This window comes from Apostichopus japonicus, chromosome 4, assembly GCF_037975245.1.
Source record: "Apostichopus japonicus isolate 1M-3 chromosome 4, ASM3797524v1, whole genome shotgun sequence".
Classification (NCBI taxonomy): Eukaryota; Metazoa; Echinodermata; class Holothuroidea; order Aspidochirotida; family Stichopodidae; genus Apostichopus; species Apostichopus japonicus.
Genome location: NC_092564.1, coordinates 10,315,132 through 10,330,503, shown reverse-complemented (window position 1 = coordinate 10,330,503; position 15,372 = coordinate 10,315,132). Strand labels below are relative to the sequence as shown.

Here is a 15,372-nt window from a genome sequence, read left to right as displayed (position 1 = left end):
TGTTTGTTATTATTTTCAGTTTTAGCTTCTTTAAATTTTAGGCATCCTTTGTAAAGGGCGACATGAGTCCCTGAGCAATTGGCACATTTTGGGTTTTCTTTTGGTTTGGGACAGTCTTTAACTCTGTGGTTATCGCCACATCTTAGACATCTGGTTTGATTTTTGCAAGTATGGTGGGTGTGTCTAAAAAGTTGACATTTGAAACATTGAGTGATTTGGGGGGGGGGGGGGGGAGGGTTTGTGGTATTCTTCTGTTTTGTGTTTAGAGTATCCTAAGTAGAACCTTGTTTGATTAGGGATTGTTGAGGCTCTTGTTCTTCAAACGTCATTTTTACTTTCCAAGTTGTATTGTTTGTGGCACGACTAATGAGTCTTATAGTTTGTATTGGGGTGTATTCTTGGTCTTTGAGTTCTTGTTCAATATCTTTGATTTGAATTTCAGGGTTTATGCCACAGGCTACTACGGAGAAGTTTCTTTGTCATACTTTTTGGGGGATTCTTGGTTTGGGGTTGCCTAGTTTAGTCTTTTGAGTCCATGGTTTCAGGAGGATATTTGCAGATTTAGGGTCATGGGGGTGATTAGGATGTCGTTACTACGAAGACTGTTTATATTTGAGATCATGGCATTTGGTTTTTCTTCATTGATTAGTTTAGCAAGTGTTTATTGGGTTTTTTTGATAGTTCTGGTAAGATTCCTGATACAATGATTGTTTGAGCGGACTTTTCGGTGGTTGGTTTGGAGTTAGGAGATGGGTTTATTTCAACGTAGATTGGACGTTGTCTTTTTCTGCTATTTTTGTACAGGGATCCAGTCATTAATGTCTATGTCAAAATCAGAGAGGTTTAGTTTTTCGACTAGGAGGGCGGTTATAGGTGGGTAAGGGGTTGTCATATTGGCAAAACAGCCCCTCCCTATGGGTTTTAAATGGCTTCTATACAATGAAATTGATCATAAACTTCACTTACCAGAAAGAATTAGTCTCTAGCCTAAGACGGCGGATGGAAAGAATAGGAACTCCTTTTGAAGAGACACACTATGAATCGAAAGTGTACTCGGCAGCGTTGTGTTGGTATCCAAGGACGCGTACGTTTTGTAAATGGCGAGTAAGTCATAGAGTGAAGGATGATGGGGTGGCGCTATGTCAAAAAGCTAACTGTTGACCAACATAATCCACAGAACCCTAAGGAAAGGAGAGGAATGCAAAAGAAATTAGCCAGTTTTCTTCAAAGTAAGTCTCGTACATTTAGCACAAAACATTAAACACTAATTAGCAACTAATTCCAACAAATTTTAGGCTGTGATTGAAGCTTTACTGGTGGAAACATAATTAAATATATATTACATTTTTATGAACCTTTCTTTCTTATGACTAACCTTGACTGTATATTGCAGCTTTCCAGCTTAGCTGGTGTTTTTCCATCAAATCAGCTCATCTTTGAGTTTTCTGATCTTGACAACAATCAACTGTCTTTTTAATTTACCACAACCCAGACCACACTAATTGGCAACTCTTTCCAACAATCTAAGGCAACAATCATCAATTTAAGACAACCAAATTACTAATTACAAAATGATTCCAACAAACTAAGGCACCGGGTCTCATTAATTTAGCACAAAACAGACCACACTAGTTAGCAAATCATATCAATAAACTAAGGCAAAACTTATAAATTTAATACAAACACACCACACTAACTACCAACAAATTATCACAGTACTCCTCTTCAATTTAGCACAAACAGACCACACTAATTAGCTACTCATTCCACCAAACTAAGGCACAATGTCTCTTTAATTTATCACGAAACAGACAACACCAAAGTACCGACTGGTTTCAACAGGCTAAGGCACTGTGTCTCGTACATTTAGCACTGATCTTGACAAGCAACTGTTGAGAGGACAAGACTGATGTTCATGATACTGGCTTACACTGATGTTTCCCTTGAAACTTAATTTTTCTCCAATTTCTGTTAAATCACCTCCAGATAACACTTCCAGATATCTCTGTAGAGGACAAGCTTGAAGGATCTTCTCGTATTTGGTGGAGTTGAGATCTTTACCAAACAGAACGTTTCCTCTCACAGTATCATTTTGGATCCAAGCTTGTTGAGCAACATAGGCCACAGATCTCTGATGAAAGGAGAGGAATACGAAACAAATTAGTCACTTTTCTTCAAAGTAACAGCAAAAGTAAAAAAGGCAAACCCTGTTAACAACCAAACTGTCAGCCTTGAGACAAAACATGTATACTCTTCTAGAGGGGCAATTTGTGAAAGAAATAAAATTTTATGGTCAGATCAAAGTTATTGGACACTGGTTTGAACAACTCTCAAGAAAGATCTCACTAAATACCAACTCATTCCATCAAACTAGGTACAATGTCTTATTAATTTTAGACAACCAAAATACTTATTGCAAATTCATTCCAACAAACTAAGGCAACAGGTTTCATTAATTTAGCACAAAACAGACCACACTAATTAGCAACTCATATCAATAAACTAAGGCAGAACTTATCAATTTAATACAAACACACCACACCAATTACCGACTGGTTCCAATAGACTAAGGCTGAGGTCTTATACATTTAGCACAAAAATGTCTCCTACATTTCTAATTAAAAACTAATACCAATAAACTAAGGCACCATGTCTCAATAATTTAGCACAAAAACAGACTACATTAATTAGCATGTCATGCCAATAAACTAAGAAACCAATTTTTTAGCTTCATTTTGATGTTGTCATGGTTGCTTGGAATGAGTGGAATGTGTCACTCTGTACAAACTTTATCATGGAACTTGTTCAGCCTTTCTGTAAGAATAGTAGTTTAGCACAAAAAAACAACATCAAATACCGACTGGTTCCAACAGGCTAAGGCACCATGTCTCATACATTTAGCACAAAAACAAGAACACACCAAATACCCACTGGTTCCAACAGGCCAAGGCACTGTGTCTCGTACACTTAGCACAAAAACAGACAACACAAAATACCGACTGGTTCCAACAGGCTAAGGCACTGTGTCTCGTACATTTAGCACAAAAACTGACCACACCAAATACCAACTTGTTCCAACAGGCTCAGGCATCGTGTCTCGTACATTTAGCAGAAAATCTGACCACACCAAATACCAACTGGTTCCAACACGCAAAGGCACCGTGTCTCATACAATTAACACAAAAACACACCACACCAGCTACCTTTTTCAATAGGCTAAGGCACTGTGTCTCGTACAGTTAGCACAAAAACAGACCACACCAAATACCGACTGGTTCCAACAGGCTAAGGCACCGTGTCTCCTACATTTAGAAATGATCTTGACAACAATCAACTGTTGAGAGGACAAGACTGATGTTCATGATACTGGCTCACACTGATGTTTTCCTTGAATCTTACTTTTTCTCCAATTTCTGTTAAATCACCTCCAGATAACACTTCCAGATCTCTCTGTAGAGGACAGGCTTGAAGGATCTTCTCGTATTTGGTGGAGTTTATGATCTTTCAACCACTTGTTCTAAACCTGATCCAGCTTCATTACAGACATCCAAGACTTACAATTTTCCTTCAATTTTCTTCATCTTCTTCTTTCACCTGAGACAGTATTGTAAAAGATAAGAAGATTTCATATTGGAAAGCAGAAAGACATTGCAACTAGACTCATTTTTATACACTCCCGCCCTTCCTCCCTCCCCCTGACTACCTAAACAACCCTGACTGCTGCCTCATTGATATAACTATGTATAAACAAATGTATATGATTGTGGTTTAATGGCAGAAATAAACAAAACAAATACCAGAGCTTAAATATTTCTGTGTTACTATAGTAAACTGCATACCCAAACGGAAGCATTACAGAATCTTCAATGTCTCAGACCTCCAGCAGGATGTTACAGTCACAGTTCATGGAGTCTCCTTGTGAATCAGTGTTGCCAATGCAATGCTGTAAAGACAAATATCAAAGCAATATGTACAGTATATATATACCTTTGGTGTGAAATAAATTTTAGTATTTTTTTTAAAGTACTTTTACATAAGATCATCTTCCAGTTTGCGTATGCAGATACCTTTTTGATGAATGTTTACAAACATGAATAAACTGTACCTCTTTTTGTTACTAAGTGCCTGTTTATTTTTAATACTTGCAATATGACTCTTTAATGAACCTTACTAGACATTGCTATCAAACCTATGGAGTACTTCGTAAAATGCCAAAACTTCCTTTGATGTATATTGTTCACTATAATGGTCAAGCTGATTGAAAGGAATGAATTCAACACAATTTGAGAACATTTCATCAGCCAAACAATTTGGAGAGCATGTACTAGTTTAAACAAACTTAGCAAGCACATTCATGAGGAACTGGAAAATTGAAAAATGTCTGAAATAAACATTCTTGAAACGAGAAACTTGACAAGTGAAATAAGGACCGACACTTAAGCTACAACATGTACAATTAGCAAAGATGAAAACTGGCGTTTCAGCCAATACACAAGTACCAACAACATATTAGTATATTCATGGTAAACCCTCATGTGCTTCCATGACTTCTAGCACCTGTGTAATAATATTCTATATCAACAAGGACAGAGATACTATATCTTGTACTTATCTCTCAATACTCTTAATATGTGTTTACCATGAGTTGTGTTCCTCACAACTTTCAATCAATGTTTTCAAATTAAAAACCAAATTAAAGACAATTACTCAACAATGAGAGGTTGACTTAGCAAAGTTTGAATTCGGTTTAATAATAATCAAAGTTTCAGTGAAATAGTTCTGCAGACCATAAAATCATGCCTTAGGCATCAAAAGAAGGCTATGATCTGATAAAGATATGCCGAGAGTTGGACCAATACTGTTAAGCCTAGCTTCAGGTCAAAATTATGCTAGTTGATCAAATTAATACATGTATATCAATTTAGTTGCCTATGCTAGGTAACATCAGCTTTCATGGAGAGTTTTCTCCATACTTCAACCATCACTAACATCAATTAGACCACAGAGCTAGGCCTAATTGCTTGAGAATTTCATTTTACAAAGTACCGTTGCTTGTATAAGAAGCCTAGGATAGGCTAGTTCGCCCTCATCTCTATCCAGCCTTCACTTTGGTAGGCTAGCCTAGGTTTCCCATTTTCATTTGGTGGTAGGCCTAGCCTGGGGCCATTTGTTCCCTCCCCTAACAACGTTATTTTCCTCCCACTTAAAAGTTGAGTAACTTACCTCCCCTACATCATAGGGGAGTCAAGTACGTTTTCACTGGAAACTAACATTTCCAGGGGAGTTAACTAAGGTTTTTCATGGGAGGCATATTGGCTAGGCTATGTGGAAAGAATAGATGTTGTAAGTGGAATAACTGTAAGAAAAGATTTAAAGGGAGAAAGGTAAAGTTAAGGGTGAAAAATAACATGGTTAAGGAAAGTAACATACTATTTTCAAGGGAGGAGACTTGTTCTGTAGGCTCTGACTGCATATTCTTGTAGAGTAAGCTAAAGAAAGTTGTGATAGTATGAAAATAGAAAATGTGACCAGGTATCTTCCTTGTGTAACTGTTCAGTGATTGGAAGATAAAAAATGTTTGTGAATAGGCCGGATTGTTTGCATAGGATTGTATGCGAACATGGGGTAATTTACATGCGTGGAATTCATAGTGGTACAGTTATGGGTTGTTTGCTTGTATGGCATTCATTGTGGGAATGAAATAACATAGACAATTTAGCCTAGATACAGTAGGTATGCCCTCCTTGGTTCCTCTCCTTGTTTTCCTATTTACCAGTTTCTTCAATTACTACAAGTACAAGTGTCTCTTTGAAATATGTTCCTTTCTTTCACCAAACTCTCCTAAATCACAAGACACATTTACCATGTACAGTTGCTTCACTATACCTAAATTAATTCTTTCCACAGCCAAGCCGTCTTTCTTTGGCCGTGGCTATTCTTACGACTAGTCGTAACAATTATTTATAAACTATAATTCTTACGACAAAGGCGAATTCAAGCGCAGTAAAATAAATATGGCAACTGCGCATGTAGTAGGGGTTACCCTAACCCTAAACATAACCCTAAACCTCAATCCTAAACCTAACTCTAACCCTAACCGGAAATTACTGTTACTCCTCGTCGTAAAAATAGTACTCCTGGTCATAAAAATAGCAACTGCGCATGCGTAGTCGGAAATTATTCTTACAACTAGTCGTAAGAATAGTCACTTTGTCTTTCTTTCCTCCCCTGAAAAACGTTGGTTTCAACCCCTAAAAATAATTTCAGGGAGGAAACTATTGTTTTTATTCTTGAAAGTTGGAGAAGAAACCAACGGCCTTGCCTGTCATGATGGGGAAAAAAAAGGAAAGAGAGAGAGCTTTCATCCTAAGCTAATTTGTCCGGCTGCGAGTTAGTTTCTTGAGGATGTGTTACTGTTAAGTGCTAGATGGCATAGCCTAGGCTATGGTAGGCTACTCTGGTAGGAATTTAAAGACATTTAGGCCTAGGCTAATTAAGTTAGGCCTAGCCTAACGGTACTAGCCTTAACCAGAAAGTAATTAGGCCCAACCAGCTAGGTCTAGTATTTTGTCGGAAGATATAAAGTGACTTACTTTACTTACGTTAATTGTCTAGTGAATATCATATTAGGCCTAGATTAGCATTCCAACTAGTATAGACGCCAGTGCCTACGTGAGCTAGCCTATCGTTAGGCCTAAGCTATACTATTATATGATAGGCTAGCGTAATTTCTCACGCTCGCTGACTCAAACAATGTGAAGTACTAACTTGCTCCACAAAACTAATACACAACCTTCGAGCTGGCGAATATATCTGCCATTCACATTCTTTGGCAGTTACCCCCCCCCCCCCATACAGAATAGGCTACCAATTACAATTACGTATGAATTGTTAGCCAACGGCTGCCAGGAAGCGCTCGTGTAACCTTTCGTGAGCTTTATATACAGATCATAATTCGCGCTCCGTTGCTTAACCTTTGACCACGACCGTGTGCGTCTATGGCAAGCCATGTGGGACAAACACCGCATAATATATCAACGTATTAATTGAAAAAAAAAATAAACTAGCAATGACATGCTAGATGCATATATCCATTTGAAATCATTACATTTACAACGAAACAATTCAAATGGTCTCATAACATAGGCCTAAGGTCATTATAAACATGTTGGTCAAGATAATTTATTGAGTTCGCTGCGAATCTCGTCAGAAAAGTTGTTTTAATGACCAATATATCATTACCCGAATGGGTTGGTCTGGCATTAGGCCTAGTCGGGACAGTAGGCCTACTTTCATGATCAACACGGGGGGGGGGGGGGGGGGCGAGGGTGTAGGTCTGGCGTATCCATGGGACAGACATTCTAAAGATAATAATTTACACTTTTTGAGGGGGACTCTTGGGGCGAATCTTGACATAAATATGTCAGCCTAAAATTGTTTAGCTAGCTGCATGAACATTTTCAGATACAACAAATTTTGGCAAAAACTGCTTGAATTTTGTGATAAAATGTCACATTTGAGATTTTTTGATAAATTGTCTGAATTTTTAACCCATTCTCCAATATAAATGAAGGTATTAAATGAAATTCACTGTTTCTGTGATCCATGTAGAGGTTTTGTTCTTAAAGTACAGTCTTACCTTTTTGTACAGTTCTAGAGCATCTGTTCCTTATGCATGTCTTGAAGTAGAGGTTGGGTAAAGTAGAGGTTTGCTCAATTTTAATAGAATCAATAGTTATATCTACTTCAGTTGCTGTAACTGTATCTTAGGTGCCCCCCCCCCCCCTCCCTCTGCCAGGTTTCATCTAGGATGAACCACTGGTGCTGTGATCAAGTGGATAAAGGCAATGGCATTTGAAGCAATGAGGTTTGGCAATCAGGAGGTTCTATGTTCTATAGGTTGTATGTAAGGTGGGTTTATCATCCAAGAGCAGTCTACAGTTTTTCCATCTGAAATGAGTTTCTAAATTTTATATAAAATGTTGAATTGGAAGCCACCCGTAGTGTAAGTTGTGATCCATACGCCTGTGCGGGCTTCTCCCACATTTGTGTTTGGTTAAGCTTTGTAAAAATAACTGCTCATTATTATTATTACAAGGGCCGTGTAACCCCATTATTATCTTTGGAGTGGGGGGAGGGGGTATCTGCACTTGTTGGATGTGTAGTGCAATTGGACCCAAAATTAAGAAACAGAAAACCACATATAATGTTACAGCTCTGATAAAAATCTTAGCTTTATAAGAAACTCAAAGGACAGCCATTTAATTTACCACTCCGTGGAAGCTGGAATCCTTTTTATTTATCAACAGCATACATACACACCATAATTTATTTTTTTTATTTATTTATTTATTTGTTTTTCCACAGAAGTACAAAGCGGAGGGAAGTCTTCCATAAAGCTTAAAAGCTTAACAAAGTGGAAGACTCCCTAAAGAAAAAAAAAATTAATAAATACAAATTGAATGATTGTTACATAATGTACAGAAACTGCTGAAGTAAATAACTCATTTACATAATTTAATATGATGATATCAATTCTTTTTTTAAACATTTCTTAAATGAATTCTTTGTAGCCTTAGATTTAACGGTATTGCTTAATGAGTTCCATAACTTAGTTGCACGGTTGCGAAAGCTGCGTGTACCTAGTTTCGTATGATAGAAGTTGCAATGAGCATTTTGTCTATTTCGGGTATTATAATTGTATAATTCTACATTAATTGAATAATTAAACAGTAACATAAAAGATAAAAGTACTAAAACTGAAAACATGATAAGAAAATGACATCCCTTGATGAAAGTACAGTGAACTGGAGCCTCTGGAGAGAGATGTATACTAATACAAGCCTTTTAATTAGGTTGTGATATTGTGTGTTCAATCACATCTATAATAATCAACAATGTGGGTAATCATTAATAAGTACTCATTTGAGTGCGAAAATAAAGCCTACAGGTTGTCAAATAATTCATTGTTAACAGTTAGATCATATAGCAAACAGAACAAGTAGCTAAAAAGGAACGTACTTCCTTCATAAAATATCGCCCCAAGTGTCTTGCAGCATATATTATGTAACTTAATTATACTCAACTTTCAGTGTGAACAACAGAGTAAACAACTCTACAGTAAAGGCCACCATTTGAATACTGTACTATCTTCTAAATGAATGGAAACAGTTAAAAAGACAGTTCATACTGTTCCAGTCTTTGATACACTGTGTATGAAACCGGTGGGGATTATAAAGGTAGGTTTTACACGCTTCACCATGATGTAAGAAATATAAGGGTAATAAAAGGAATATCATACCATCAAAGAATATATAACATTAACTCAAAGGTCACTGTACATCTTGTCCTTTGATGTTTAAGTCTCACTATGCATTCCATCTGGACGGTCTGAATAATAATGTTTTGGAGGTTTCTATTCTCGCTCGTTCTCTGAGATTCGGCCAAAGTAATTGGCAAACAATGCACCTACAAGATTGTCTGCTTATTAACTACACAATGGTACCAAAATAGGGTTAGGGAACAGTTTGTTCGTGTTTATAATGGAAGGCATAATGGGGCTTATACCTAAATATCACATGAAAGTAAGTACAAACAATGAAGGATATTCATCAGAACACAACTACGAGGCAAGTTATAAAACCAACCAATTTACTCAGTTTTGAAATGTAAGTAAAAACAGAGGAGCTGTGTGCTATTCATGACCAACATTTTTGTTTGTGTTTACGTCATATGAAAAACTCAAAATACCCATATCCCAATGGATATAAAGAAAAAATTGAAACCATAGAAAATAAGTTGACAGTCGGGTCAAGTAGCTACTGGATAGTTCCCTAAAAACACTTTAATGAGTTTTACTTCAGCACCGTCGAAATGGGTGCAATTAGTCCGTAAATATATGATGCTTGGCATGGCAAAACATGGATGGGACAGATATTGAGACTTTCATATTTAGAGAGGACAGAAACAAACAAACAAGCAGAGACTTAAAGTTGAATCCAGATGTCCTTTTATCACTGAATGGAGAATCAGTTGAGAACTAGAGCATTTCAGAGACGAAGCCTGAATTGAAAGCTAAAAGATCAATCAATTTTGTGAAGTAGCATTTAACGTACTACACTTTTCATTCAATTCTAATCACCACCAGGTGAAGGCAATATTATGCAATATTTCTGTACGAAACCCTTGGTGTATTTCTCCCCCTCCAACCCACGCCCAAAGAGGTGCAACTTCACATGGCTAATTAGCCTGATCACCTCTGTCCCTTCTGCTATATGAAAAGTAAAGTAAGACATCTTAATCCTCTCTTACATTTGATCTTTCTGTGGTTTTAAGAATTTTGCATATTTTAAATATTCAGGGTGGCATTTAACCCCCCCACTTCCCCACACCCATCACCCTTCACCACCAAGAAAAATGAAAATGGATGAAGAAAACAGGGTGAGAGAGAATTTCAGTTGCTACTGATGTTTGTTCTAATAATGTCCTCGTATAATACAGAAACCTCAAGTCTGCAATATAAATCCACCGTGACAAAATGATGATATTTCGGTTGCTTTTATTCCCAAGATGCGCTATTGTTCTTGTTTTGTTATTAAATTTATTTCCTATTCCTGTTGGCCTGGTTACATACCGTCACGAGAATCCGACAGTGGCGCATCCTGGTCGACCGAGTGGGGAAGGAAAACCAAAACTTGCAACAACATCAACGACAACGACAGAGTAAATACAGACTTGTGACACGTTGTGACAAGTTGTGACAACGTCACAGCAAAATCACATAATTGTAGCAAATGCCCAAAAAGATGGCTGAATTAAGAAAGAAAACAGTTTCTCCTTTCTCCCCTCTTTTTGGTCGAGGCAACATCCCAGTTTGGAGAGAAAGTCAAGCAATTTTGGGGGATCTAGTTTAAGGAGATTGAAGAAAGGGTTTAAAGGTGACATGCACTACTGTAATTTAAAGGATTAAAGGAGTACTTTTTTCCCCATTTTTTTTTTTTTAAACTGTTTGTTAGCCAAACACTAAAGCTAGAAACAGTAAAAACATGGTAAAGTCTAACGCTAACAGCTAATATGGACATAGTCGAAGGTTAAAACTTCCTCTTTGTGTAATTCTATCATTTGAACATCAATTATGTTCGTATTTAATATGGAATACATGGTTTGGTTTTTTTATTGAGATTTTTCAAGCTGAATGCTACTTTAACTGAACAATAAACATAGAGTCTGGCAGGATCAGAACCGATGTTTTCAGAAAATCTGGCAAATCTAAAATAATCTTCTTTGAGAATCTCCTGGGTATTAATTCTCTAAACTATAGTGTTCATTATGAAATTATCTTCTTGTATTTTTTTTCTTTCTGATGTTCAGCAAAGATACACACATTACCATAAAAACATTTTTTCATGCAAAAAAAGGGTGAAAGTGAAGCTTACGAAAACGATATCACTTCAAAAATAATTTCAAAACAAAACACTCAATTGAAAAGTAAGCAAAAGCTGCAGGCAAGTCTTTCAAACATGTGAGTCTAGTCAAACCAATCCGAAAACAACTGCAATTTGAGGGGTGGGGATAGGTGGGGGGTAGAGGTTGGGTAGAACAGCACTGATCAAACCGAGTTCACCAACAAAAGTAAAGCAAAGCATTGATTTATGACTCACATAAAAGGTGACATGATTTCTACACTTAAAACCAATCACTTTGTGTAATCATTAATGAAGAATATCAAAGCAAGCCATAACTGAAAGATATTTGTTTCCGAGTAAGCTGGCTTTAGTAAGTTGAGATTGATCAATTAATTCGATCTTATCAATGGAAGTTTGTTCAACCTATTGATTTTAACATGAAGTGCAACTCCAGTGGCATGTCCAAGTACTAGCTTCAGTGTCAATTTACCCACACATTTTACTGGGTGGAGTGGGGTGGGGGGAGGAGGGGGGAGTAGCTAATATCTCAACTTTTCCCCATAGCTCATGTACTTTCTTGTGGTACATTCACTGATATTACTTACATAGAACCTAACGGAAGGAATGTCGAGACCATCCATCATTTTCACCACACTTTAATAAGTACACATGAATCGTATCCTAACGACTGTCACACCAGGCACATTGATAAAACAAAATTGCCCCCCCCCCTCCCTTTTATTTTCTCTCTTTCTATTACTTAGTGCTTGTTTTGGATTAATGATGAAGATTTTTACAATTTTTCTAAGCAAGGATACTTAAGTTTTTGGCAGCCCATTGGTAGGTGCGGTCAAGATAATGCTTAATCAAATAACATAAAAATAATTGTTGGGATTGGGGGATAGGCCAGCCAAGCTATTACCTAACTACAGACAGAAAAAAAAAAGACTTTCTATTCTTAAGTAAACTGGTACCTTGATCAAACTTTACCATATTACTAGATCTTGATCAATGTTTACAATATTACTAGAGGGTCATCGGGCTGATACAGGTGGTTTACTCTCGAACCAGTGTAAAAGCTTAAATGAAACAGGACACTGTTGTGCTGGTATGAGACGCATTAGAACACAACAGGTAGCGAGGGCGCTTTATTCTGTCCTTGTCTACAGTAGCATACCCGTACAACTGCTGTGTAACCCTACACCAACTTATTACGGTCTTGTCCATGAAATAAAAAGCCTTATCAGCTGACATACTACCGAACTTAGTCGGTATACTTTATACTAGTATGCAAATCATAAACAATCTATAAACAGAAATAGGTGGGTGGCTCTGCTCTTCATAATCTAAAACAAGAGATATCCTTTAAGAATGTGGACTTAATAGATAAATGCAGAGAGGGTGGGGAGAAGAATGGAAGGTAGAGGGGGCCAGAGACAAGGAAAATTCCAACGCACCTGTGTTTTGCAAGCATCTCCATAAGTTATACCTGCCAGAACTTCAGAGATGGGTCCAGGGTGCGTCTTATCCCCAAAACGCTCTTGCCTAATCTGAAATTCAAAGAGTAGACAACATCCTCGTTTGTAACATTATAACACTTCTATTCATAGTCTCTCTGCCATTAAGGATGAGGCATTAAAAATTCATGCCTTTTGCCACCGCGGTCCTGGCACCAGCTGCAAGGAGCATGTGGCATGAGTGCTAAATGCCTCGTTCTGTTGGATGCAGGTGTGACCTCATCAATTTTTCATTTCTGTGTAATATGGTTACGGAAACTTCACCGGCAGACACTCTTTGGGACATCTATCAAAGATGTCAGAATGACAGAACACATAACATAGCACTAAGAAGACACATAACATAACACTAAGAGGACATTGAATAGTGATACTAAGGAGGAGAGATTTAAGAATGTTTAAAGTTCTCACAGCAAATTGTTGAGGCTTGCTAAGGGTCTGCTGTGTGTAAAATGATCCTGGGTGGGAAGGGGGTCGGGGGCGTGAGGAAATATACACCCATCCGCTTCAACCTACCATAAAAATACAATAGTAAATAGCACAACTTAAAAAACTTTCTTGGGTGAACCCTCCCTACATGTGGAAATGGCTCCCTAAATGGGGAGTCCACTCCCTACAAGGGGAGAACCCTACCTACGTGGGGAGTCCGCTTCAACGAATCCAGGGCAACACCCACTGATACACTTTTACATTATCTTTTTTTTTTAACCACTTTTTCTATAACATACCAGATACATCATTCACTCCTCGGAAGACCGAATTAGGGGAAAGGCGAAAAAATGGGAAAGAAGTGAGAGGAAGGAGAAAGTGGTGACAAATAACAAACATAAAACAATCAATTAGAAATAACAGTGTATAACGTCATCAACGTACAGTTTAAACCTTCTTCTTGTACTCCTTATGAGCTTGTCCCTGTCTTGCAAACTGTTGTGGATCGGTGATAGCGACTGCATCACCACTCTTGGGGTCCTTGTCACCTACCCACTGTGAAAAATGTAACCAGAGAGAAGAGTTGTGGATGACGCATAATCACTGGGTTTCCATTTGGCCTGTTTCCTACAAGATTTCTAACCGCAGGAGCGTAGCCAGGGGGCGAAGGGGGAGACCGCCCCCCCCTCGATTTTTTTGTTGTATTTTTTTTTATGATATCGAAGTTTTATAGTAGCTGTTATAAGAGGTTTTAATATTTGTTCACCAATAAATTAACTGTGTCTGAATTTTCGAAAATTCCCTGACCAACATTCTTCATCATACTTCCCTCTACTCGTGCAATTTTGACCGGTCTGTTAGGGGTTGAAGGTTTTTTTTTCTATATTGGTTGTCCATAGATGATATTTTGTGCAACATTATGGGCATATTTGAAGTGAATTTGTTTATTCAAATTCTGAACAAATAATGGGCTTTAAAACCTAAACCAGTCATATGTGGTTATATGCAAGGAGCCAAATTTTTCATCATTTTAATATTTATTACAGGGGGGGGGCTAGTAAGGTTATATATAAACTTTGTGACATGTTGTAAGACATGTGTAAACATGCTTGCTTGCAAAAAAAGTGGGGTCTAAAGCCACCCATCTCTCCCCCGCGTTGCGACATCCCTATATTATGCACTGAATATTATATATTATATTTTCCGTTTCTGGTGGGTGGTTATTGTGCCAATGTATATTTGTGCCCTATCATTATTAATTATTTCTATTTGTTTTATGTTCAGAGTACATTCACAGTATCTGTGGCAGAAACCAGTGGACAGAGCCACAGCCACAAGAGATGAACAAACGGTTTGCATACAAGTGCACGAATGCTCCAAGATACATGAAATTGAAGAAGCTGTAGTTTATTTTTGTTTTGTTTTGTAATTTTATAGTTGTTGAATAAAAAAGGAGACTTCAGAATTCTGGTTATTCTCATTATTTGTTTGCAGAGTTTTAATCAATAACTAGGACAACAAGCTGGCCAAATTCCTAACTCTCCTTACTTGGAACTGATTAGCATACAAGTATTCAATAAGTATTCGAATAAGTATTCAGAAACCTGTTAAGCCTTCATAAAATAACTAATTCGCATACAAGTATTTGAATACTAGCGAATAAGTATTCGAGTAACTATAAGTATTCATCACAGCCGAATTATTTAAAGTAGCAAATACTTATATGTAAATGAGCTAAGTATTCAAATAGCTATTCCAAATCTACTCGAATACCTATTCGAATACCTATTTGAATACCTATTTGAATACCTAACAGGTATTCGAATACTTCACTCATTTACATATTTTGGCTCTGACGAAGGCTTATAGTTATTCATATTAGTATTGGAATACTTATTTTGTACTGCGTGTTATATGGTAAATTTTCTGAATACTAAGGAAATCTTTTAATACTTTTTGAATACTTATCGACTATATTCGTGTTAGGTAAGGGTAACTTTATTAGAAAGCAGATAATCCCC

The 15,372-nt window shown here is 37.2% G+C and overlaps 1 long non-coding RNA gene across 17 annotated transcripts in view; it reads right to left on the bottom strand.

Moving 5' to 3' along the window:
* Positions 1-15,372, bottom strand: part of LOC139966415 (uncharacterized) — a 43,915-nt gene that overhangs the window by 4,697 nt on the left and 23,846 nt on the right. For 15 of the 17 annotated variants that reach the window (XR_011792587.1, XR_011792574.1, XR_011792577.1 and 12 more), the window contains 6 exons: positions 13,796-13,906; positions 12,863-12,955; positions 3,840-3,943; positions 3,400-3,594; positions 1,981-2,131; positions 967-1,181 (listed from right to left, as the gene is read on the bottom strand). This is a non-coding gene — a long non-coding RNA (uncharacterized lncRNA). Of the gene's footprint in view, positions 1-966; positions 1,182-1,930; positions 2,132-3,399; positions 3,595-3,839; positions 3,944-12,862; positions 12,956-13,795; positions 13,907-15,372 lie in introns of all 17 variants that reach the window. The other 2 variants (XR_011792586.1, XR_011792575.1) reach the window with 2 other exon arrangements.